This window comes from Anas acuta, chromosome 1 (genome assembly GCF_963932015.1).
Source record: "Anas acuta chromosome 1, bAnaAcu1.1, whole genome shotgun sequence".
Lineage (NCBI taxonomy): Eukaryota > Metazoa > Chordata > Aves > Anseriformes > Anatidae > Anas > Anas acuta.
The window spans coordinates 114008270-114030844 of NC_088979.1; the positions used below are offsets into that span (position 1 = coordinate 114008270).

The 22575-nt window shown below is 46.6% G+C and overlaps 1 long non-coding RNA gene across 2 annotated transcripts in view; it reads right to left on the minus strand.

Annotated features, from left to right (window-relative positions):
• The window catches only part of LOC137862349 (uncharacterized), a 40549-nt gene extending 27771 nt beyond the window's left edge, over positions 1-12778 (minus strand). Inside the window, exons 1-4 of one of the 2 annotated variants that reach the window (XR_011100205.1) lie at positions 9261-12778; positions 5297-9167; positions 4462-4560; positions 2372-2554 (exon numbers count right to left, since the gene is read on the minus strand). This is a non-coding gene — a long non-coding RNA (uncharacterized lncRNA). Of the gene's footprint in view, positions 1-2371; positions 2555-4461; positions 4561-5296 lie in introns of both variants that reach the window. The other variant, XR_011100203.1, reaches the window with a different exon arrangement.
• Between the last annotated feature and the right edge of the window lie 9797 nt (positions 12779-22575).

Here is a 22575-nt window from a genome sequence, read left to right on the forward strand (position 1 = left end):
GCCCTATGTGACACTTTTAAAGAGCATTTTGAGGATAAAGTTTTGCAGATACCTTCCATTAAGCTGGAGGGAGGACTTCACCCCCTTCAAGCAGAGACTTTAGGAGTGATCACCAACAGAAGAGTGAGAATGCTCCCTAGCCTTCCAGCAAGCCAAGAAAGACAAGTTTGATCTTAAAAGTAAACCAGTCAGAATTCTGGTTCCTCTGAACTGCCCGCTGGTTTCACTGGGTAACCCACCTGAGCCTTGCATCTGTGTCAGCACGGTTTTGCACAGATTCTATGCTGAAGTGTCACTGAATCACCAGGAAGCGATAGGTCACAACTTAAAAAATGGAAGGAACGACTCCTGCCAGACAGGAATAATCGGCTTCAGACATGAGCTTTCCCCAGCCTCCACACCATTCATTTCTGCAGAATGGCTTAACAAAAGCGTCAACATAAATTTGACACTCTTATGGAAAGCCACCTCTAGGTGGAAGTATTGACCCTGCAGATAGAGATGAGATCATAAATACCTATGTGGCAGAAGTGATGGCAACATTTTTTAAAGATACTTCCTCTTATATTTTGCTCTTGAAACTGTAATTACATGAGGTGCCTTGAGATTTATATATCCAAAAGCAGGTTGCAAAGCTCACTTGAGACATGAATTTGTTTCTCTCTTGGCCCAGAGGTTTATGGTTCAAAAAAACACTTCAAACATGCTGGACGTTTACCTTCGGTGAACACAGCGGTGAAGGGAGCATTCTGGTTTTAAACATGTACTTAAGTGCTGCCCCCAGACTACGGTTGCCACCTTGACCAGATTTTGATCAACATCGAGGCCTGCACATGTGGCTTATTCAATGTAATGGAAAGTTTTCATTTCAAATGGACGAAACAAGGACATTGCTGCTACTGCCATTTCCCTCTTCTGAGAACAAATCGTGAACTCCTGACTCCATATTTGAGTAGGTCATTCAAAGGATGACTCCTGTACTTTGTAAAGTACTTTGAGTGCTACAGATTGTAAGTGATATGTAAGAGTAGGCACTGTCATTATTCCTGCTTTGTAGAGTAAAGGTGTTATTCACAAGGGATCCCAAACCAGCCTTCTCAGACTAATTTCTGCGGAGGTGCTGAGGTAAGACGGACCATTTAGTTCACTTATCCAGATGATCGTGACACTTCTTTTCTCACAGTCTAGGCTCTTAGTTACAAATTATGAGGGAAAAATTCAAAAGGCGCTGAAATGCTGACTTTCACTGAAAATCACCACAAATTAGATGCCCCACCTCCATTTTGCACTCTAAAACTAAATAATAATTCATTATGCTCTTGGAGGGGGTTCTTTTTCTTTATTTACAGTTTTGTTTTGTTTCTGTTATATACTGGAACCTGATGAGGAGTAGTGTTTGGTTAGGCATACAGCTTCATAAATGGCTAAGTGATACAGGAGTAAAGCTGAGCATTATTATTTTTCCCTTTAGGTAGGTTTTATTTACCATCAAAAACACTGTTGACATTGACTGAACATCTTTCACCAACTGTTTGTGGTGCAGGGAAGAGGCTGAGAGGGAGGTGGGACAGCTCCTGGCACATCTCAGACTCTGGTCATAGCTCATACCCACCTACAGGGATCACGGCTCAATTCCTCTTCATACCTGAGCACATTTGCTCACGTCTCCCACCCCTCTGATGAATGCCATAAATGTGATGCTGCAGGGTACCCTCAGGTGCAGCCTTGTCGATAATTACTGGTAGCCCTGTTCCTCACTGCCTGCAACACTCTTCCAAATTAGAGAGCAAGGTCAAGCTGAAAGCAGAATACTGATAGGATAACTTTGGATCTGAATTCATGGCCAGGTAGCAAAGCTTGTGCCGAATGTCTCTAGGAAGGGCTCTGCCATTTGTGCAGCACCTAGGGAGTGTTTCCACCAGCGTGGCTATTCCTCATTAGCTTTGTGACCAGAGAGCTGACATCACTCTCAGGTCACGTCTTAATCTGAGCTTCCTCTGTGCCATTGAACATTGAATTTCATCCTGGAAAGGTGTGTGCATGTGAGTGTGTGCGTGTGAGCAGCCGAGTCAATGAGAGAATTGGTTTCCACCCACAACTGGCACTAATTAAGTCAGGCGGGCACAGCGGTGTAAGCTGCTTGAGGGAGGTGGTCAGGAGAGGAGCAGAGCGAGGGCTCAGCCCTGCAAGCAGAGACCAGCAGAGAGTGGTCAGATCTCCAAAGGGAGACAGAAATCATTGGACACAGACTATTATCTTTCACTATATATCTCTGTAGATAGATTTCCACATACATAAGCTAGTTTTCCTAGTCCAGACAAGCTCAGATGCATTACACAGACAGCCGTATCATGAACACCTTTAGACTTACCATCACGGTGCACCCCGCAGGGCTCTTGTGTGGACTGGAGCAGCAGTTTGAGAGGGGCAGGGAGATGCTGTCACTCAGCTACATTAACTTTCTCTGCCAGGAGATAGCAGGCATGCAGGTTGTTCGGTGAGCTCAAACGTTGGCTTTTCCCAGTGCGCTTCTCTCTGAGGCTGACCATTGGTCCTGTTAGAGACAAATGTAGGCACCTTGGGTAAGGCAGGAGCTGGGAAATAGCTGCTATGACTCACGTCGGATACACAACCAACACTGCGTTTTCTTGGTGCTCTTATTCTTAAGTGAAGAACTAGATGCCAGAAGAAATATTAAGCTCTTATTAATAAAGTGCTGTGAATGTAACCTTTCCTTCAAGATACAGTTGCACAAGCCCGTGCACTATGTTTTACACAAAACAAAGTATTTTCTGCTAATCCCTTAAAATATCAAGTACAAGGATATGGCTTTTTGTTCACAGGGTTCACAGATTCACTGATTGATTACATGTTCATACAGGGGTCAAAGTCTGATCTTATTTATACCACTGTAACGTAGATGATTTGCTACATTCTTTATAGAGGAATATTACTTTGAAGTTAATATATGTTACCATTAAAATATTTGGACTAGCGACCGCTGACTGCTTGGAGTTGGTCTAGAAACCAGAACCTTGCCTTCTGCCCTTTCTATCTGGTCATCTGAAAGACCAAGCAAGAAGCTCAGAGATGCTGCTGCACACTTGAGTTTGTGCTTTGGATTCTGGCATCTTTCTTGCACCCGTTCTTTAATAGGGAGAAAAAATCTAAATGGCAGAGCATATATCCTCCAAGCATTTCACTCCACCCACACAGTTCTTTTTCTTTAAAACAGTGGCTTATTCCCAACTGGAAAGGCAGCAGTCTAGCTAGAAGACAGGTTATATTCAAGAGAGAAAGGAAGGAGGTGGCTGAATCATAGCAATTTAACTCTGGCTGGGTGGATGTAAATCCAGCCACTGGTTGCTGCTATCACAAGCTTGGTATGATTTCGGATACAGGGAGCAGCATATTGTTCTGGGTAATGAAGGCTAGAGGTCAGAGCAGGCTATGCATTTGCCTTTATTGCTTGCACTCCAGCAGGTGCAATATTCATTGCCTCTGCTAGGAGCACAGCCATCTCTAGCATTACTAATGAAATGTCAAATCATATTTTTATTTACTTCCTTTCTTCCACACCTGCAAATAACTACATTGATAAACCCCAAACTGATCATTTGGGGGTTTCTAAGAATGCCCTGAGTAAAAGCCAGCCGTCAGTAAAGAACACTGCTTTTTGGAAGCAAACTAAAAAGGTTCATTTGGGGCTTTTCATAAAACAAATCTTGCAACAAAATTAATTTGTCCGGCATTAGTCATCATCCTTTCTGCATGTTAAGGCTGTTTCATCTGAATAAAATAGATTCTCCCCCGTTCCCCCCAGATATCATAGTTATACTCAGTATTCACAAAGGGCAGAAAAGACACACAGCTGAGTGTGTCATATTAGCACGCTTCACTGCCCGCTGTGGCCAAGTCATGCAGGATAGTTCTGGTCACAGATCAGTTGTCAGCTTTTTCCCATGAGTAGCTTCCTATACCTGCTGTCTTGTCAAAATCTTTGCTACAACAGGTGGGAGGATGGTGCTTTTTTTCTTTCCTCTTTTCCTTTTCCTTTTCATTTTCCTTTCCCTTTTCTTTCCTTTTCCTTTCCCCCTTTTTTTCCTATTGGCTTGCCTCAGAAATAGGCAACTTCTGAGGAACATCAACATTCAGCCAGATTGTACCTTTGTTCCAAAAACCTTCCAAGAGGGGGTAATACTCGTTGAGTTTCATTTCCAGAGTAAGTTTCTCCTGTGATGCACTCTGTGCTAACGCAGGTACCAAAACAAGCTTGTGAAGGAGTCTCCTCTATACCCATCCCCTCAGCCTCTTTCCTTTTGTTCCTTCCTACTAGGTTTTGTTTTTCTGCTATTAGTGTTAAGAGGTTTTTAGGGAGGGAAATTGTTTTTGAGTCAAGTGCTCTTGGTTGTTCCTGGGGAGCACCAGGCTGGTGCTGCCCACAGATGGCAGGGAATTCACCAGGATTCATCTTTAATAGCACAGAGAGGTATCTTTTCTCTGCACTTGGATTAGGCGATGCAGGTGGTGGTCCAGATGCGAGGCTCAATCTAGTCACAGCTGGAAACAGAGAAGGGGGTGGGAGTTAGGGCTCTTGGGTGGGACATGTCGCTGCTTTTCCCGTCATTTAGTCCCCGAATGTAAATTTTCTAACAGAACGATGACAAAGGCAGGGTTGCGTGTTGGGGTTTGTTTCATTTGCAGACAGTGGATGTGAGAAAGGAAATGTTTTCTCCAAGGAGGCGAGCAATCTGCCTGTACCTACAGGTCTCTCTTTGATTACAATTAATTAATCAGTAGTACATGCTAGAAATGTGCCAAGCACTCTCTGATCAGAGAAGCTCCCAGTCAAAAGCCAAACATGTAGAGATAATTTAGAGGAAAGCCAGACAATGTGATGTCCTTTGTGGAGTAGCTGCTGCAAGAGCAAATGCATAGAATTTTGATATTTGGGGGAGGAATATTTTAGGAAGCCAGCAGCGAACGTCTGCTAGGATTAGAGAAGGACACTTCATGGGTTCTGATGAAGAGGACATTTGGCCTCCCAGCTTTTTTTTCAATAAGTTTTGCTTTTCCAGCCTGTTACAATCCAACTTCTAATCAGAATTAATTCAGTAGGTGAGAGAGAAGCGACAACTTTCTGTCAAGGTGTGCTGAGGATAATTCACCTGAGTTACATTTCAAAACATCTCAGGCTTTTGACTCAAGTACCGGTTTCTTGGGGGGTTTAAACCTGTCTCTGATATTTTTGTTCTGCCTGAGAATCTGCAGAAGATAAAAGATGCTGAACACTTACATTCATCTGCTCTTTCCATTTCTCTGTCCCAGAAATAGCCTTTTATTAGGTGGACACTCGAGGAAGGGGAACAGAAGCTTTGATGGTGACCCGCTCCGTTGTGACTGGCTGGAAAGTGATGACTTGAGGCTCGCCTACAGCTTCTGCTCAGAACCAGTGTATTCTCTTCCTCAAGAGGAAAGCGTTAGCCTGATATTAGATCACTTCAAACTTGATCCTGTGAGTGCTTTAAAGATTTGCATAGATTATTTGTGTGTACTTTTGGGTGCAGAAATTCATAATCATTCACCCAAATCACCTTCACAATCACTGTGCTGTTCCTCGGCATTATAGAGACATTTTATCTGCTCTGTCGTGTCCTCTGATTGTTATCACAGTTTTACTTTGCATGAGACTTAACAGCAGTGGAGACTTCAGTACTTAGGTCTAACTACTAACCACTAGCCATAGCCTCCGAGCACCTGCCCTGTAAGGTTGTTTACAGGAACAAAATCCCTCACAAACTTCATGGGATTCTTGTTTCTGAATTCTTGAGTTCTGGAAATTCTTCTTAGAAGGACTGCAGTCAGAAAAGATCTTGGTGTGCTTTTGAGAAGAAAGGGATGTTAATATTGGATACTCAGCACATGAAAATTTCAATGAAAATGTGACATCTACAGCACCTTCCATGGTGCCTTAAGACACTTTTCTTCCAATGATTTTTAGTCTTCATTAGACAAGTCAGTGATTTTCAGGTTCTGGGTCCTAGCACATTGTTGAATTAGTGTTATTAAGGAGGAACATAACATAAAATGGTAATGTAAATGTCAAGTCGTTATTTACTGTGGAAGCTTCTGTGGATATGTGTGCTGAGACACATCCAAGATGAGGTTCCTCTTTGCACAGACCTCAGGGCCTGCTTATATTTTATTAATTGACTGCAGCTGACCTGTTAACTTACAATGACAATCAGCATCAGTGACTCCAACATGCTTGCTCCCCTTTCAGAGATGTCTTGCCTAAAGCTCAATAAATTGAACTAGTGACCTAAAATGACCCTAATTTCTCCAGATTAGAAGTTTTGTGTCCTACATGTCCCACAGATGGAAAATGAAGTAGAATGATAAATTGTTAGACTAATGACCTTTTGTGATAGAAATTTTAAAGTTGTTTTTCTTCCTTTTTTTTTTTTTTTTTTTTTTTTTTCTTCCCCCTATAATCTGAGGACCAGGACGAATTTCAAAATCTCCGCTTAAAAGTGTTTGAAACCAAATTTAACAAAAAAGCTGACCTTTTGATGATCTCAGAAAGAAAGGTCAAATATTAAATTTGCTTTTCCTCTGACTGCTTGCATGCAGCTCTGTTTCTGTATGGATGAGTATGCCAAACTTCAACAGCATAGCCTCATGAGAATGTGGGAAACAATTGTGTCAGTCATCCAGCCTGATCCATGTATCTGTATTATCTCAGACTGCATTTCTCCAGTGACCACCTTTTGGTGCCTTGGAGGATTTCTCATTGTGTGGGAGAGATCATGAAAAGCAATATTTCATTTATGGTTCAATACTTTACTTGATACTAAGAACTCCCCCATCACAGAGTGTGTCTCTCTCAGGAAGGAAAAAAAAAAAAAAGACAAAAAAAGGAAAAAACAAGCTTCTAGTTTTTGCTTTCCCTCAGGAGAGTCAGTTTGGTGGGAACAGATGCTAAAATTGTTAAATTGTTAATCCACTAACTGACCGGTCCTATCACTTCACAGACAACTGCTACTCTTCATACGCAATGTGCTGTTGCTTTCTTTCTTCGTGCTCTGGGTTATGCCCACCTGACATCAGTACTGCAACTGTATTATCCTGATTGCTTTCTATTCTGAGGCCTCACTTCTAATTACTGAAGAAGAAAGGAGATCTCTGCCACACATGCTAGAGAGGGTGAAAGGCTGCAGTCCTACACCAGCTCCACAGAGGTTATACAACAACTCACCTTGCGTTCAGGCTCCTTGTGTGCTGGTTAATAGCAGACTGCTCACATTAGACAGTCTGCTTTGTTGCCTTAATATCCAACCTTTTATTCCTATTCTTGAGCCTTTCCATGGCATAGCCATGATAGGATACATCAACCTTCCAGCTGCCTGTCTTGGATGGACCTGCGATGTTCATCTCTTCAGCAGCTTAAAAGAAAAAGATCCTATAGCAATGGCCAGTGCTGTGGATGTGTGATGGTTGTAGGTGGTGGTATTTCTTCCTTGACCATCATGAAGTGCACTTAACTATGGCTCTGTCAGGATGTGTGAGTCAGACAAGGCATTGGCATGCTAACCAATGAAGAAGAGGGACAAAGCTCTCTGAAGGGAAATGGGAGCACATTGCATTGACAGTGCAGCCTAGCATGAGGATTTTGGTACTTCTGGATAGCACTTCTAGGAAGTTGCAGAAGTGGCTTTGGTCTATGCTAAGGTGCAGATCCAGATAGTACAGGAAGGAGGAATACTGATATTTGCTGGAACCACTTCTATTCTGGTCCTTCCAGGCATCATTAACCTTCTGCCATGGCATGTGTGACAGAGCAGGTTGGGATGCAGAGCTTGTCCCCACAGTATAATATTGACCATCTGATGGGTAGAATTGTGAGGGGATGTCCACCGTTTCCTCCAAAGCACGCTGCAGGGGCCACTGCCCACAGTGTGTGCTGGGCAGGATGCACCACTGGTCTGTTCTGCACGGGTACTTGTGGTGTGCTCTGTGCTCCTTCCTCCTGTCCGCTGGGAGCAGCTCCACAGCCTGTCGCACAGATGACCAAAGAAAAACTAGATGAATCACTAAAAAGCCCTCTGACTTCGTGAAAAAGACACAGGTTTTAAAAACGCAGAGCCACTGAGCATCCAACCTTGTGCATTCAAAGCAGGGTTCAGCCATTAACAATTCAAGATACCCCTGCGAGGCAAACACAGCGCTATTTCCTCCTTGCTTCACAAGGAAGGAAACTGCAGCGTAAGTGTCGGAGCTGAAATTTCAAGCTAGGTGAGTATCAGAGAGGGAATTAGCATTCATGCTCCTTAACTACCAAAACTGGTGTTTGCTCTTCCACGCAACAATGCCTCCAAGGTCTTGTGTTGAAGATTGAACAAAACTAATGCAACTTTAATAACGCATATGCATATTTTATGTCTCCACCATAAGGACATGGATTCCTTAGGCTATATGATTTTGACATAGTTGAGAGCAGTGCAGACATAATGCAAAGAGATGGTCATGCTGTAAAATCTGTAACGGGAGAGTTTTTCCTTCACTCTGTGCTGGATTCCTCTCCTAGGCATGAATCTCTGGTTTTAAGGCAGGAATGTGAGTTTTTCTAGGTTACCTGGACTCAAGTTCTTTGAGCTAAAACAAACATTGATTTTGCTGCTGTGCTGTTTTGCTCCCATTTTTTTCATCAGAGGTCCTGACTCCAGATCAGATGACATTTTTTGTCTGAAAGGTGCCAGTTCTTCCTGCTCTCTCACTGCATGTTTACACTGGGCTGTTCTCTCCTATTCTGATTGGGGCACGAAAAGGAGCTCACATCTCTTGTTCTTATTTTCACAGATTAATGTAGCAGGAGATACTTTTTTTTTTTGTATGTGCACGTATATTTTTGTCCTCTTTCATGCAAGGAGGGCATTAGAATCATAAAGGTCAGAAAAGCCCGTCCCCTATGTTAGGTAGCTACGAGTCCGTGCACATCCACACAGAGCGAAGGCAGCCTGCTTTCTGCTGCGCAGCGTGTTGATCTGCTCAAAGCTGCATAAAAGTCCTGCGCAGTGACGAAAGGAACAGCAACGTGTGGGTGAAATATCTGCGTGCTACAAAACCTTGCCTTTAAGTGCAGAATGTGAGCTTCCCAAGACAATTTCCTGGAAAAACAAAACAACAAAACAAAACAAAACACGCTCAGGATCGGCACCACTTTGTCGGCAGCCAGCTGTAGGTGCGGTGACACCACGTACCGTAGGGTCGGGAGGCAGAGGATGGGTTCCCAGCCCACTGCCCTCGGTGGTGCCCCCAGGGCTGGCAGCGAGCACCTTTCCCCAGGGTGGGCTGGATCCTGCAGCGCCAGGGCTGGCTGGGTGCAGCTGAGCGAAGTGCGGAGAAGAAAGCTTCCCTACACACGGGTGGGGATCCAGGCCATCTAGTGGGGAGAAGAGTTAACAGCCAAGGGAAGCTCCCGTTCCTGAGACACGGCCTCCGCGTCTGCTGACAGCAGAATTGCAGGTAAATAATTTGTCTCACACTCGGCACGAACAGGAGAAGGCCAGTGGGTGTACGACACCCGGCTGTACTCACGGTGCTGGCATTCAGACCGTGCTGCTATCGGGAGGCCTTTGCAGAAATAAGCTGGTTTTGTTCCTTCGCTTCAAACAAATGGCCCTGCTGGTGTGAAAAGGAAGCCAGGCTGTCACAGGTACCCTTTCCTCACCGTCTGTATCACGTTAGTTCTACAAACTCTTCTATTGCACTTAGTCTGTGCCCTACAGAGGAGCTCAGCTTGTAAGGGCTGCTCCGTAAGTCCACACGGCTGGCTGTACGCTGCCTTGTCTTCACTGGCCACGGGGAGCTGCCGAACATCACGCTGAGGTTAGCATTTGTCCTTACCGAAGCCCGATTCCTAACTTTTATCCCTCGTTTTTAAATTCGGAGGTGCCTATAGGAGAGCTCTATGCTAAATATCATGAGTTCAGTTTCGGTTCCTAAAATAGCTCCTCCCCACCCCCCCGCAATTTGATGAGTGCTCTTATAATAAACTCATTGAAACGTTGTTCCAAAAGGCAGAGCTTTCACGGGAACAGCACTCGGTCCAACGTAACAAAGATCTATATTAAGATCCATAGATTGAACCTGGATGAAACGCAGTCGCTGCTGGCAGCAGAGGATGCCCCCTGCGCCGCTGTGCCGAGACGCCCGCTGCAGGTGGATCCGCCACCCAGCTGCATCACCCCCACATCAGCCCTGCGGGGAGATGCTGCTGCTGGGAGGGAGGGGAGACTGCTGTTTTCGGGGTTGTAAGGAAAAAAAAAATCAGCTGTTCTAACTCTTTTCTCTCCAGTTGGTGTCGTTATTGAGGAGCCTCACTGGACTTGATGGTGGGCTCCTGCTGTTGGAGGACAGGGCTGGCTTTGGCCACCAGCTGCTCCAAGCACGGTAGGGAGCTCTAAGCTGGTAATGCTTGGATCCAGAGAGGACCCATCATCCAGAGCAGTTAAAACCTTGGAAATCTGGGTTTGGGGCCTGCTTGGGCCCAGGAGGATCCTTCCTTGCACTGCCAGGAGGGTAGTGCCACTAACACAGGGTGGGGAGAGACATCAGAGGAGGTGTCATCACCCCCATGAAGGGCAAAATCAGTTTTGTTGGTGCTGCTGATGCTCTTCTAGGATGTATGGGCTTCCCATGTGATAGGGCAGCCTCCTGGGGCAGGCCTGGCCCTGCAGCCAGCGATGGATGTGCTCTGTAGCAGGGCAGGCACCATTCACATGGGTGAAACAGAGAGAGGAGGATGGAAGAGGATGCTTACTGACAGCTGATTGCATGAATGCATTTAAGCTGTGATCCCATTTCTAATAAAAGGTATCTCCTGACTCTGTTTTTCAGCAAAAACCGAATCAAACAGGATGTGAATCTCACCCTTGAGCACTAACCTGCTGACATTACTCCACCATTAGTCCCACCACTGTCCAGGTGGACAGTTTGGGGAAGAGGCTTGATTAAGCATACCTAGCCAGCCCCAGTACGACTAACTGCAAATATTGCTTAACAATCACAACATTTTCCTCCCACAATGTTTGATTCCTAGGTTAATGAATGCTGGTGGTTACCTTACAGTTGCACAATTTAAATATATGTTCCCTTGTCCACTCCACTGTTTGTGAGGGGGGTGGGACATAGTGAAAACCGGGGGAGCTGCATTTGCTGCTCTGTTGTTATTGAAGCCTTTCACAGTTTTGAAGACAGTCTTAGACCATTTAGATCAGTGAGCTCAGCTGTGTGGGAATTTCCCCATGAACTGGTTCCCTCACAGGCTGTTTCACATTCGTGGATTACCACAATCCTAGAGAATATAAGGCCTGGCTAACAAGGTCATATATTCAGGAAATTTCCAAGAGGATTTCTGGAAACTGTGTGATAGATGTGCGATCCTCGCCTGTGCAGTAGAATTGACCCTATTGCTCATTTCTGACTTCACAATATATAAAAAAAACCAAATTATACAAAGCGCTGGAAATAAAAGCAAACTACATTCCCTGCTTACACAAATTCCTTAAGCACCTGCATTATTCAAAGCGTGTGTGTCATCCTGCTGGCTGCAATGCATTTGCCTAGATTTCAGCTCATTTTGCTTCACTGTGTGTTTCTGGAAGCCAGGCATCCCACTAAGTATCTGACAGAGTGATTTTCTGCTGCGGTGAGACTCCTGTCGTACTGACCACACGGGCTTTAAACGCATCACTTGCTTTGCTGCTGCCACCGAGAGAATCGCACCTCTGAAGGACTAACATCACTTTGGGAAGCTGAACCACATGTCTGAGTTATTCACGCCGGAGTTCCTGTGAAGAACGAACACCTTTTCCCCCTGAGCACACTGAGGATTTCTATGATTTGGCAAGCTGTGCATCGTTTGCTACAGCCCCGCACGTCCCTCCCCTGCCAGCACCTGTCAGGGCTGCCCTGGGTCTCCCTGCAGTGATCAGGGGCTGGCTGTGGGGCTGTGTGGCAGGGATGTCCCCCTGGCTCTCACCCCGTGGGACAGCTGTCTGGGAGCACAGCCAGCCACAAGCAGCGTGCAGGCACATCTCCTCCTTTGGGAGCTCCAGCTCCTGCACGCGCTGCTGGGCCCTCAGGAAGCTTCTGACAAAATTTCCTCCAAAACAGCAGAAAGGAGGCAGGATACACTCCTTCACCTTCGCTGGCCGTTCCCCAAACATCCTCGTGTAATAAAGCTACTGATAGCGCAGCCTTGCCTCCCAGGACAGAGACACAAAGCCAGTCGCACAGCCGCGGTGCCAACAATAGCTAATAAAACCTGGAGGCAGCGTAGGTGTCTCATTGCAGGATGGAGGAGGGGGAAGCACTTGCTCTGCGCCTGCTGGTGGAGGTGCCCTCTGAGAAATCCTTGCTGAGTGGAGCCGAGACATCTGCACATCCATGATGCTGAACGGGGGTGGTAGCAGACAGCTTGGAGGTCTGATGAGGTTTGGCAGAGGGTTTGCAATGCTGGGCATGCCCTGCTTCCCACCAAAGGTCATGGCTTCTGGCTGAGAGTGCTGCTGGCCTCATTTCTGGCACAGCTCAAGCATCGTCATGCTGCTGCTGTTCTGGTCCAGCCAGGAGTGCCCAGGCTACTTTACATCTCTGAGGAATGTATAGCAAAATAAAGGAGCTTATGGCCCCTGTTGCTTAGAGGTGCACATATAAATTGTCCTTACAGGGCATGGCTTTGGTAGCGGGGTGGCTGCAGTGAAGGCCTCTGTGAGCAGAGCCCAGCAGCTGCTCCACATTAGACCAGAGCCAGCTGCAGGTGGCTCCAAAAAGAAAATGTCACTGGCCAGAGCTGGGCCAGTGAGTGATGCTGGTTGGGCCTCTGTGAGAGCAAGAAAAGGTAAAAAAAACACTGCCCAACAGCAGCTGGGAGAGAGGAGTGAGGCTGCAGCCCTGCAGCCCTCAGGTGAGTGCAGCAGGAGGGCCGGAGGTGCTCCAGGCAGGCAGCAGCAGTTCCCTGTGGCCTGTGGAGAGGCCCCTGGTGGAGCAGGCTGTCCCCCTGCAGCCCATGGGTCCCACATGGAGCAGATCTCCGTGCTGCAGCCCCCCCGTGGGTGGAGGAGCCCCTGGTGGAGCAGGTGGATGTGGCCTGGAGGAGGCTGCGGCCCATGGAGAGCCCCCGCAGGAGCAGGTCCCGGGCCGCAGCTGCAGCCCGTGGAGAGGAGCCCCCGCAGGAGCAGGGGGTCTGGGGGGAGCTGCTGCCTGTGGGGGACCCGTGCTGGAGCAGTTTGCTCCTGAGGGATGGATGGACCCCGTGGGACAGAGCCGTGTGGGAGCAGTGCTTGAAATACTGCAGTGCCTCTTGCTTACTCTATTATTAACTGTCAATAAATTGAATTAATCTTCTACAGTCCAAGTCTGTTTTGTCCGTGATGGTAACTGCTGAAGTATCTCCCTGCCCTTATCACAGCCCACAAGCTGTTTCATCACATTTTCTTCCCCGGTCTTGTTGAGAAGACAGAGTGGGAGAGCAGCAAGGTGGGCACCTGAGGTCCCACCAAGGTCAACCCCCCACAGCGTAGCACCCCCAGCCTCCGCTGATCTGGATGGCCGGGCAGCTGGGGTAGCTCCCAGCTTTTGGCTGAGGCTGGCCTGGCATCAGCCCCTTCTGATGCAACATGCTGCTTCAGTGGGTCGTGCTTTAATGTCCCTTGGGAAGGAGTCCATGGGAAGTAGCTGGGGCTCTTCAGGGCAGGAACCAGGCCTGGGCAGCAGCACTGACCAGGCAGGGCAGGTCTGGCCACCCTGCAAGATTTGTCTTTCCATCTGCCTTCCCAAAATGCCCTGCCACCTGGCGGGACCCCTGCAGCCCCTGCCTCAGAGGTGCACCCATATGCTATCCACCAGAGTGCCCAACCACGGCTCTTTTGCTTTGTTACCTCGTCGCTGTCGAAAAGCTTGAATATAGTGATGGTTTCCACGGTGCAAAGGCATTCATTTAATAGGGAAGGCCTGGTGTAAGTTTAGATTTTTTAACTCCAGTTGCTTTTTTTTTTTTTTTTTTTTTTTTTTTATGAGTATGCATTATAATGCTCAGAGGGGTAGGGAAAGGTAGGGATTTACACAAAAACCAGCACACCCTACTCTGGATTTGTTAAAGAAATTTCTTTTTTTCTCCTTTTCAGTCAGTTGGCCTGCATGCTCTAGCTAGTGCAAAAGTGAAATTGTCATTGTTTTCATCAAGCTTCTGAAATGCCACGTTAAAATACCAGCCCAGTAAACTCGTGGGGCGATCCTAATTGTGCTGGCACAAGCATAATTTAATTCAGATTGCTATAACAACAAACAGTGTCCATGCTCGCTGTAATCACGTTAAGGCCGATACACGAAATAATTAGCATCTTTCTGTTTGGTAAATAGAGGTCCGCCGCAGGTCAGCCTCAACGAGGACACCGCATTGTTAGAAGATGAGGCCTTTAAAGCTTCTGCAGAACAGGTATTTGGAAAATAGAGCTGCTCTAAAAAGCACAAAAGGAAGACTTCATTACCAAGGAAGCACCCCCACTTGCCTCTTACTTAGTTTTTGTTCCGTTTTCTGAAGAAAAATAGTAATTCATTTATTCAAGCTCAGGGAATCAAAGGAAATACCACACAATACAAGCAGCATTTGCTGAGTTTCATTGTATGTCCAAGTGTCACCTGACAGACTTCCCGAAAACCAAGGATGTCTTCTTGCAGGCCCAAAGCTGACAAAACACAAGCAGTTTGTTTATTTATTAGACATTTCTGTGGTCACCGGGCCTGAGGCAGACTTGCCAGGTATTTAAGCTCCATGAGAAGATTGAGTAGTTCAGAGAAGTAGAAGCACGCTTCCAAAAGCCAGTCAATAACTTACAGGTCTGGTCTCTGGCCTCTAAGTCATTTCTGCAAAGGTCTTTGTTACTTATATCCAAAAAAGTAGCATCCGCATATTTTAAAGCTTGCAGATTTTTGTTTTTTATTTATTTTTTAACATATCTTTTAATAAAGGTATGGATGCTACCCAGTGCTATGGAGGTGAAGGAATGTTTTCTATTTATTCAGAGGCAATTGGTGCTTTCCAGCGAAAAATGACCCCGCTTCATAATTGCAGACTTTTTTCACACACGCAAGTCATTGCATTTGACATTTTCAGCATTTTGTAGCGGTGCCAGACAAATCATTATCCCTGCAGATTTGTTCTAAAATTGAGAGAGCATCTGAAGCATTTTTACCTTGCATTTATGATAAGCAGAAAATGTTGGTTAGTGATTTTAACAAAGTGTCATCAATTAAATGGCTTGAAATTTTCTGGAAACTCTTACAGAAACCTGCATTTAGGCCCGCTAGGCACAAACAATGACATTTCAGCTGTTTCTCGTCAGCCTACTATGCATATCTGCTTCAGAGCAACAAGGTGGGTCTGATCCAGCAGATTAAAGAGGCAGCTCGTGCAGTTATAGGGAATTGTATACATTAACCGCAGCAACCTGTAGGCCAGACTGGCAGAGCACAGAGCACAGGACAGTTCAAATAGCATTTATGATGTGTCTTTCTGGATCATGGAGGAAGCTCTTTTCTCTTAAGAAGGACAAGTTCATGGGCAAGGGGAGTCCCTGGGAGTCACAGCACCCTCGGGCAGGAACTGGTGCAGGCAAATGCCCCCAAAGCTGTCCCAAAACAGTGGTGGCTGGGCAAGGAGCTGGCCAAGGGCTGCGCAGGGCTGCGTGGGCAGCAGGAGCCCCAGCAAGAGCTGGTGCCAGCTGACTTTCACAGGGGAGAAAATGGCCAAACGTTCGTTATTGTGATCCAGGTTAGAATTTGCTGAAATATTTAATAAAGGCAGTCATTTTAAGCTGCTGGGGACAAACCCAGATGAGGGACTCTGGGTTTGCTTACACGTCTCCTGCCAGAGTCATGTCCCTCATCAGCGCAGTGCTGCTGAAGCGTCCAAGTTTCTTTGGAAATTTCAGGCATGTTTCCCTTTTCCTTCACTCTTCATACCCTTCTTCTTCAAAATGCACAGAAAATAATATTTTATTGATCTTTTTTCTTTTCTATTAAAAAAAAAAAAAAGAAAAGCTGTCAATTTACCCAACTGCTTTACCGCTTTAAAATGTTATTTTTGCCGACACTCACACCGATGCTGGCCGATGTGCTTCTTTTTCTGGCCTTTTATCGCCGATTAGCAGAATTGCGGTAATTCCCGTCTGCTGCCAGCAGAGGTCAGAACATCCGCAGCGTGCGGGAGTTAGAGGGGAAAACCCGTCCGTGCTGTTTCGGCAGAATTGGGCCTTCAAAGACACCAGGCAGAAGATTCCCTTCGTGAATTATCTCAAGCTCCAAGACCATGATGGGTCCCCGTGATGGGGACTTTCTCAGATCTTGCTCAGAAGTGGACATGTTGGAACAGCAGCCAGAATGTTACGGGGTTGCTGAATAAACCCCTCAAATAAAAAGCACGGGGCTGGCTGGAGTGGGTTACCTGATGGGGTGCCCCCACAGCCAGAGCACCCAGCCTTCAAATTTTGGGCAGTATGAGAACATCTTCGAGTTGTCTGCCTCTCTGAAGGAAAAGGTCTCGAGGCGTACAGGGAGTTCAGACACATTTATCAGCAACAAGTCATGCAATTAGCACAATTTTCCTCCATGGTGTTTGTGGTCAGAGTAATTCTGCATCCTTTACCCTGCGAAACTAAAGAGAAGATGGTCTCTTTCTCCTCTCCTTGAGTCTTTCTGCTGCTTGTGTGACATCCTCTCACCGACCTCTTGCTCCTCAGAGCTGTCCCTGAGCCCCTGGGGGTGCTGGCAGCCGGCAGGGTGAGTGACAGGAGAGCTGTGCCAAGACCTTGAGGTCCTCCAGGCCTGCTCACACGCCAGGAGGGATGCGCAGATCCAACGGGCTTGGGAGAGCTGGGAGGGAGGTCAGGCCTGGCAGAATGACATGCACCCCCTGCCCAAACCCTTTTCTTCAAAAATCCTGTTCTGTGTTCTGAAGTGAGCCAGACCTGAAAAGCAGATGTGGAAGAGATGATCTCCCAGAGCAGTTACTGCAAGGCTTCCTATAGACACTGCGCTGCAGTTTTTCAGGAATACAGTCACATCTCCTCGTCAGGCGCTCTCCGGTGTGGTCAGGACTTCTGTTATTAACTTGTACATTGCAGTTGTGCTTTCCCCTGCCTGTTGTACAGCAGTCAGACATCCTAATCATTTGTACCATATAGTGCCTGAATGTCACAAGCTAGGACACTTTTGGAGAAATGAAAACACCTCATGTTTTGCACATTTATTGAAGCCAAAGCCTTCTGTCAGTACAACACGTGGTGTCACCCAAACTTCATCAGGAAGGGGCGAGGGCTCCCTGGACAGGACCACCCAGGAGAAGAGGAGGGAGCATGCGAGATGGCACCCAGCATTTCAGCTGAGAAGCAGAGATGTTTGTTCTGAAAACAGCCACGCTGGAAAAAGCCCACTGCACAAAGAAACACTCGGGAGGCTTGGTTGGGCTCCAGGTGAGAAGGCGAGTAGGTCTGCAGAGACACCTGGCCCCGGTGCCCTCCAGGACCTGCTGCACACAACACGGTGCAACACGAGGAGACAGGGCAGGAGGGTGGGGGAACACCATCAGTATTCCCGCTGAGTACCGGCTGGCTCCCTCCCCAGCAAAATGACAGGATTTCTGCAACTGAGCAGCATGTTGCTATGAAAAACTGCTTGCAGCTCTATTCAAAGAAAAAATCGGGATGAAGTCCATGGGAAGATCCCCTTCCTCTTTCAGCAGGGGAAAAAAAAAAAGTGTAATTCTCCCTTCATGTAACTTCAAAACTGCGTGCAGCAGTGACTGAAGTAGTTCATCACAGCTCTCCTGCAAGAGGCAGGAATGCAGATTACACACACACATCTTACCAGAAAGCAGGCCAACAGCCTGGCTTACACTTCAGTGAAAGTGTTTTGTATCATTCATCAGCGATAAGCTTTCAGAAATGTCTGAAATAGTGCTATTGTCATACTGGCCCTTACTGCCCTTCTGTTGGGACTGTTTTTTTTCCAAGAGTAACTAAAAGAAGCATTTCTTTAAAAAGGTAGCAAAAATCTATTGTGGAGAATTTTTACTTGTTAAGTTGCCTTTTGAAGAAGTTTCTTTTCAATTCCTGAAAGTTACTGGCACATATATGACCTAGATGGGGATTTGCCTCCTTTTATGTAGATATATTTTTTCTTTTGTTACATAGCAAGGGGTTTCTAAAGCATTACTGACAGAGGATTTCATCCTCTCTCCTGCCCTCCTTATGTTCCAAGGGCTACTCAAGAAAAATCAGGAAAGCAAACTTGATTAGGTTCCTTTAATGGATGTCCTCTTGTTTTTTTTCTGCGACAAGAATTAAAGAAAAAAATCAGTTTCCTTTCCTCCTAATCATTCAGTTTTCCACAGCTGTTATCTTTCCTTCAGCCCAGTCCTCCTGCTGCCCTGATCTCTGTGCAGGAAATCCATTCCCTATAATTTTTTCAGGGCCTTTTTAACTCCACCCATAGGAATCGGCCTCCAAGGCTGCTCGAGGGTGCCCCAGGCAGTGGTGGAGGCTGCCGGGAAGGCAGAGCTGTGCTTCAGAGCCATTGTTCCTCCACTTGTCTCTCCCGTGCTCCCGAAGGGCAGACGTTGCCCTTCCCACGGTGAGAGTTGTTTAATCCTGGAGAAGTAACGCATGAGGACACACGGGGGGGGGATGCACGTGTTGTCCACCCTCCCCTGCTTCATCGCCTGCCCCAGTCTGAGGTTGTCTTCTCCTCTGTAATTAGGTTCAGTAGCTCCTGGAAAATGAGCTGAGATAGAGAGCTGGAGCATGGAGACACCTGAGGTCAGCTAAGGTGATGAGGCTCCAGTGGCACTGCTGCAGGAGGAATGCTCCCCGCGCATTTTCACCCTTTTAGCAAATCCTTGCGGGGAAGGGCTTGGCTTTAAAGACAGAAAAATTTGTGTTAGAAGAGAAGGCGCGAGGAAACTGCTTTCAGCAGACAGCAGATGCTTTCTCGCTCAAATGAGAGACCCGTGTTTCCCTGCAGGTCTCTGTGCTGACTCTCCTGCTTAATATAGCTCTTCGCTTTTAATTTATGTGCTGGCAAATGTGCCTTACTGCAGTTTCAAACCAAAATCTCCTTATGATGCACATACGTGTGTATGTACACACTCACACGAACTTTAGTAACTCACTGCTTGCTCCTAGTTTGCATATATGGAAGAAAAACAGCTCTGGAAGATGGGTATTCCTCTCTCTGGAAAAGAGCTTTGGAAGCTTATTTTGGTGGGTGTTGCTCTCAGTTTTTACCTGAGGAGACAACAGGGAGCTCTGAGCAGACACTGCTGGCAACGTGGCAGCCAGAGATGGGCCTCCAAGTAGCTTTCCTTGGCTTCAGGATGCTTTTTGGCAGCCGGAGAGGGAAGCTCTAGGGTGACGGCTGTGGGAGACCAGGCTCCAGCAGCAAGCTCCCTGGCAATTCCCCGAGCAGGGGACAAAACATTTCACCTTTCCGACAGCAGCCCTGCTCAGGCTCTGGCACACAAACCTGAGCGAGGTGATTCCCCCGTGTGTGGTTCCCAGCAGCAGCCAGGGCAGCGTGAGAGGCGGCGGCACAGGGTTGTGCAACCAGAACGCGATGACATCCAACGGTCTCAATCCCACCTTCATCCCACAGCCTGCTTCCAAGCAGGGCATTCACACAGAGGCTCGCAGCTGTCTGAAGAGGGGGGTTGTTTGCTTTGGGTGGAAATGTATTTCCAAGAAGTCAGCATGGTGAAGGAGTTTCCCGCCAGCCATTAATCTGACATTTTGCTCAGATTTTAGTAACAGTAGCCACAGGGCCCGACAGTAAAGCCAGGGTATAGCTCCCATCCCAGCTTCTATACTGGGGGCACAGTCTCTGCTAGACCAGAACATCAGCAGCTCAGTGATGGCACAATCCTGGGGTAGAGAAGGCTGGGAAGCCTTAGGGACACCTCATAAAATACACTGATGCTTCCTACAGCTAAGCAGTAACATCATACCATGACCTGAGGATTTCCACGCTGGCACCTCTGCCCTCCCATTTTGACCACTAAATGAGATTAAATGTTCACTCATGAATTTCAATGGTGAAGCTAACCACCTTGTTCTGAGGAGGTTGCAGAGAATTTGATTAGCAGAGGAACAAGGTGATATGAAAAGGGAGGCTCACAGTCAATTAAGTGAGTGCATCCATAAGCTCTCCATGCCTTAGAAATCAACATATGATGAGAAACCTCTACACGACTGAAATTAAAGCTCATAAGGGTGAAAACACCTAGGCAAGCAGGGGGATAAACAAAAAGAAGTGGGCAATGGAAGAGAAAAAGTAAAGGGATAGACAAAAGGGTAAGAGACACATCAAGTGCTGCAGCTGATTCCATAAAAAAAACAAAAACAACAAACTTCATTTCTGGAATAACAAACTTATCCAGAGATCTCCGCACCTTGGGAGCTTCTGTTTTTCTTTGTTTGGAAACATTTATATAGCTGTGGCATAGTCATGAAAATGTTTATAAATCCAAAGCTTCATGAATCTGCAGGAGATGTAAATCATTTGTCATCTGCTATTTGCTACTCTCCTATAAAAATGCCAATCATCCAAGCAGGGTTTGGCTAGGGTAGCCAAATTCAAAAGAAAATACTGAATAAGGGCTAAATCAGGAACTGACAGCCAAGACAATCTGCTTTCCCTGAACACATGCTTTTCCTTAAGAGAGGCCAAGGTGACCTAATGTCTGGGCATTATAGATCTCAATGGTATGGGCAAGAAGCCTCCCTTCACTTAAGACAGCTTTACCGTACCTTGCAGTCTGCCTGGCGCTGATGCCTTGGCTCTTTGCTGCTCCTGCTTCTCCCCCTTTCCTTGAAGTGCACCTGGGCAGCGGTGAAACGTTCTTCAGGGAGAAAAGGACAAAACAGCAGTTCCTTAATCTCATGAGTGAAAATAGGAAAACGCAACAAGCATCCACTCCCTACCCTCATCTCTCATACGATTTTTGATGCAGTTTTTGGAAAAGAATATTGAAAATCCTTGGTGTGTTTGAGGCAGCGATAGAGCCATGGCACCCCTCTGCTCAGAGCACGTGAAGCTCTGCAGTCCCATCCCAGCACGTGGCTGGGGCACCTGGCACGAGCCTGGCACCTCTGCCCAGCCGTGGGGCTCAGCCGTCCCTTGGGTTTGTGCTTGTCACCCAGGGCCTGCGTGCATCGCAGCCACACACTGCGCTGCAGTGTGACAGGTCTGGCTGGAGCGTCCTGGTTCACAACCCACATCCCTCGGGCCCTCGCTGTCCCCAGAGGCTGTCAGGGTGGGAGGGAGAAAACACTGAATTTTAAGCTGAAATAGCACCAGAGATACATTTGCTTCAGAGCTGTGCTGGGCTTTGTTAGCCTGCAAACATCCTGAACTGCTAGGAAAACGTTGGTTGTGTGGCAGATGGCAGCCCTAGGATTGACGCTTGAGGAGGGAGATGAAGGTGTCTGGATACGATGTGCTGCTAAGAGAAACAGCACAGCCACAGCAGTAGCTGAAAGAAAAGCTTTTTGGGAGGTCCAGCTGCTAACATAGGTGGCAAGGGTCAGTGTGAGGAGAGGTGGAAAGAAGCCCCATTTACTTTCTTAAGAGAGGCAGAAAGATGGCGTGGAATGGGAGGTCAGCTTGGCAGTTGCTGCACTCCAGGACTTTCTACTTTACCAATGAGACCCTTCTGACAAAAATGCTGGTGGTGCCTGCAATGCTCCCGCCACCATTTGGCAGCAAGAATTCAGCTTTTGACAGATTCAGTTATATCCTGTGGTTTATCTGGCTTTTACAACACCGGGCGTAGCTGGAGGATAAGGTGGCAGGTCTCAGGAGCCCCTTTGATTCACAATAGACAAAGTGTAGGATCTTACTTCCACAGTTTAATGTGGATTCCCACAGCAATACTTCCAATTCAGATCCCTGCATCATCATGCAGTCAAGCTAAATGTACATTAAAATATTATGCCATGGAAGTATATTAGCAGTAATTGCTGTTAAATGAGGCACGAACATTTAAAGAAAACTATTTTTGAGAGAAAAAAAACAAAAACACAAGAATAAAACTCCCGAGTGGTTAAAGAATTTATATAGCACAGAACAATGCTCTCAATTAGACGACAGGTTCATCTGTGACAGAGCTATCCTCAGGTCCCCGTCACAACTCCCCGGGTATGCAGGACTCTGAGGAGCAGCACCAGTTACCAATGGCTGCCTGATGCTCTCTGTGCAAGGACACACCACTGATACACTCACATGAAGTATCACAATAAAAATAAGGCAGACAAAAAAACAACAACAGCAGAAAAAAAAAGCAACAACAAAAAAAATCTTACTGAAGACTTCCTATCCTTCCTACCCCCCCAGATGCTAAAGAGGATATTTATGAGAATTTTTGCAGAAAGGAAAACTGCAAATAGTTGTTGTCACCTTCTTTTTTTAATTTTGAATTTTTTTTTCTTTGCTTATTTGAAAAATAGATGCAATAAGTTC